This window comes from Leptonychotes weddellii, chromosome 4, assembly GCF_054177405.1.
Source record: "Leptonychotes weddellii isolate Sample4059 chromosome 4, ASM5417740v2, whole genome shotgun sequence".
Classification (NCBI taxonomy): domain Eukaryota; kingdom Metazoa; phylum Chordata; class Mammalia; order Carnivora; family Phocidae; genus Leptonychotes; species Leptonychotes weddellii.
Window position 1 is genome coordinate 170,900,529 of NC_138372.1, and position 4,097 is coordinate 170,904,625.

The window sequence follows — 4,097 nt, forward strand, 5'->3', positions numbered from 1 at the left end:
TAAGAAATCTGGCTCTTATCTTCTGTCACCCATTTATTTAATTGTTCAGTTCCAGTATATATGTACAGTGGACTCTCACTTTTTATGTATCTCATCTGTTTTTCTGGATTTCTATCTTTTCTTACTACTATAGTGCTTCCTTCTACAAAATCATAAGTGATTTCAGAAAAGGCTCACTGTGCCTGAGAATTTGTTTATTGCACCATCACTTTATTTTTTTTTTAAATACGGGCTTGAACTCACGACCCTGAGATCAAGACTTGAGCTGAGATCAAGAGTCAGATGCTTAACCAACTGAACCATCCAGGGGTCCCCCCATCACTTTTTTTTAAGTAGATTTTTTAGGAGCACCTGGGTGGCTCAGTTGGTTAAGTGACTGCCTTCGGCTCAGGTCATGATCCCAGGGTCCTGAGATTGAGCCCAGAATAGGGCTCTCTGCTCAGCGGGGAGTCTGCTTCTCCCTCTCCCTCTGTTCCTCTCCCCTGCTCGTTCTCTCACTCTCTCTCTCCCGTCCTGTCTCCCAAATAAATAAATAAAACAAACAACCCCCCCCTGCTGTTTAGTTTTAAGTTTACAGCAAAATTAAGCAAAAGGTAGGGAGATTTCCCATGCACCCCCTGCTCCCACAGCCTTCCCTACTATCAAATTCCCAAACTAGAGTCGAACATTTGCATTTATTTATTATTATTATTATTATTATTATTTTTAAAGATTTTATTTATTTTATTTTATTTATTTATTTGACAGAGACAGACAGCAAGAGCAGGAACACAAGCAGGGGGAGTGGGAGAGGGAGAAGCAGGCCTCCCGCTGAGCAGGGGGCCCGATGCGGGGCTCGATCCCAGGACCCCGGGACCACGACCTGAGCTGAAGGCAGACGCCCAACGACTAATCCACCCAGGCACCCCTATTTTTATTATTTCTTAAAGATTTTATTTATTTATTTGAGAGAGCGCGAGTGAGAGATCACAAACATGGGGAGCAGCAGAGAGAGAAGGAGAAGCGGACTCCCCGCTGATCAGGGAGCCAGATGCGGGTCTTGATCCCAGGACCCTGGGGTCATGACCTGAGCCAAAGGCAGCTGCTTAACTGACTGAGTCACCCAGGTGCCCCTATTTATTTATTTTTAAGTTAAGTAGGCTCCATGCCCAACATGGGGCTTGAACTCAACCGCAAGATCGAGTCACATGCTCCACCAACAGAGCCAGCCAGGCACCCCTAGAGTCAAACATTTGTACAATCTATGAACATACATTGACACATCATTCTCACCCAAAAGTCCATAGTTTACATTAGGGTTCACTTGTGCTGTTGTACATGCTATGGGTTTTGAAAACTGTATAATGATACGTATCTACCGTTAGAATGTTGTACAGAATAGTTTCACCGCCCTAAAAGATCCTCTGTGCTTCAACTATTCATCTTGTACTATCACTTTATTTGTTAATTTTTACATTTATTTATTTTCTATTTTTTAGAGAGAGGGGGAAGAGAGAGCATGTGAACGGGGTGGAGGGAGAGGCAGAGAGAGAGAGGGAGAAAGGTGATCTTAACCAGGCTCCACACTCAGCACGAGCCCAATGTAGGGCTGGATCTCACCACCTGAGATCATGACCTGAGCCAAAGTCAAGTACACTCAACTATCTGAGCCACCCAGATATCCCTGTACCATCACTTAAAATGATAGCCCAAGTTTACCCCAAGTATAAAAATCTAGGTGCAAAATTATTTTCTTTCAACGTTATGATTATATTATTTTATTGTTTTCTTGTTTCCAGTATCATTATTGACAAGTCTGATGTTAATTAAAATATTTTTCTTTTGTAAGTAATAATCTCCGCCTAAAAGCTTTTGAGATATCATTTTTTTCTTTTTATATTCTTAAATTTCACTACAGTGTGTCTAGTGCATGTGTTTTTTCTTTCTTTCATGTTTAACACTCAAGGAGCCATTTTAGTCTGAGGTTGCTGATCCTTTATTCCAAGTCACTTTAAAAATATTTGTCTTCCATTTATTTTTTCCTTTAAATGTCATTTTGATACTTCTGTTTTCATCTTTTATATCACCCAATTTTTTTTTCTTTTTTAAGTAGGCTCCGCACCCAGCATGGAGCCCAACACAGGGCTTGAACTCAGATCAAGACCTGAGCTGAGATCAAAAGTTGTACACTTAACTGGCTGAGCCACCCAGGTGCCCCGGCACTAGTCTTTTGAAAGAACTTATTTCCTATAGCTGGAATCACCTGATGTTAGGGCTGTGGCCATCAAGAAGGTGGTATAGAATACTCAGGGTTAACTAGGTTCTGGTGACTCCTAACATAACTCCACTGGACTGCGTGCTGCTAGGATTGTGTTTGCATGTATCAGCCTGCTATGGGCTGAATTGTATCTCTCCCCCAACCCCAGAAGTCCTAGTCCCAGTACATCAGAATATGACCTAATTTGGAAATAAGATCATCGCAGATATAATTAGTTAAGATGAGGTCATACTGAAGTAGGGTGGACTCCAATTTGATGTCCTTGTAAGAAGATAGCCATCTGAAGACAGACACAGGGAGAAGATCATGGGAAGACCAGGGCTGATACTGGAGTTATACAAGCCAAGGAATGCCAAAGACTGCCAGAAAACCACCAGAAATTAGGAAGAGGCAAGAAAGGATTTTCTTACAGGTTTGAGAGAGAGCATGGCCCTGTTAACAGCTTGGATCTGTACTTTTACCCTCCAGAGTTATGAAAAATATATTCCTATTGCTTTAAGCCACATGGTTTGTGGCACTCTGCTATGGCAGCCCCAGCTGGCCAATATATATTTTCACAGTGGTGAGGGCACAGGTAGCGATCTTCCCAAAGGCAGTGAGATGGGGGAGTTTCTCGCCATCCCCCTTCCACCAGGGCTCACTACCCCAGGGTTTCAGTTCTCTCCAAACCTTTCCTCTTCCAAGATAGTTCTCACAGCACTTACTTTTGCCCTCTAGTGCCATATACTTTTTGTTTACTTCTGTGGTATGAAAGTAAGATCTTGGACTCAGAATTTAGAATTAGACTGTGCTTCTAACCAAAAAGGAAATGGGCTCCCAGTCAGACATTGGGAGGTCGTCACACCTCAGTTTCTTAGTTCATCAAAATGATGTTCCTTTTACACACAGCTACAATCTAAGACAAACCCCCTTCCCCAAGAATGCCTTATGGTCAGTAGAGGTAGTGTCTTGTGACATTTGTATGGAGAAAGGAATCACTCAAGTAACAGGGGAGTGGGCTTCCTGACAGTAAGATCACGAACAGGAGACCTTACGTGACTTGCAGGGCTGGGGTGGGTTTGGGGGGAAGCCGTCTTGGTAGACATAAATTAACACACTTCAAAAAGACTGTTTGAAAGGGGACCTGATATTATATCTTTAAAAGGGGAAAGTATATTTTTTAAGATTGTATTTATTTATTTGAGGTGGGGAGGGGCAGAGGAAGAGGGAGAGTCTTTTTTTTTTTTTTTTTAATTTTGTGTACTTCAATAGGTAGTAATGGTCTCAAAAATCTTTCTCTTCATCAGATGTTTGATCCCCTTGCAAAACTTTTGGCCTTTGAGCTTGAACGTGGAGCTTTACTCCATCAAGAATATGATTTTCTTGTAGTGCATTCTGAAGTTCTTCTGAAGAAAACTGAATCCAACCCATACCTCTGTGAAATCCAGTCTCTTTGTCAAAAGGTACAGTGCACTTTCGTGCATGGCCAAACTGCAAAGTGTAGGAGAGAGAGTCTTTTTTTTTTTTTTTTTAAAGATTTTATTTATTTATTTGACAGAGAGAGACACAGCGAGAGAGGGAACACAAGCAGGGGGAGTGGGAGAGGGAGAAGCAGGCTTCCCGCCGAGCGGGGAGCCCGATGCGGGGCTCGATCCCAGGACTCCGGGATCATGACCCGAGTGGAAGGCAGACGCCCAACGACTGAGCCACCCAGGCGCCCCTAAAATCTACTGAGATTTAATTTGTGTTCTAACATATAGTCTATCCTGGAAAATGTCCCATGTATACTTGAGAACATGTAGAGGTTTGTTGGGTAGAGCGTTCTATATATGTCTGTTAGATCTAGCTGGTATTTTTGTTT

At 42.4% G+C, this 4,097-nt stretch overlaps 1 long non-coding RNA gene across 1 annotated transcript in view; it reads left to right on the forward strand.

The window, feature by feature from the left end:
* Window positions 1–768: 768 nt before the first annotated feature.
* The window catches only part of LOC115944710 (uncharacterized), a 4,490-nt gene continuing 1,161 nt past the window's right edge, over window positions 769–4,097 (forward strand). The window contains exons 1-2 of the long non-coding RNA XR_004079226.2: window positions 769–2,190; window positions 3,544–3,699. This is a non-coding gene — a long non-coding RNA (uncharacterized LOC115944710). The remainder of the gene's footprint in view (window positions 2,191–3,543; window positions 3,700–4,097) is intronic.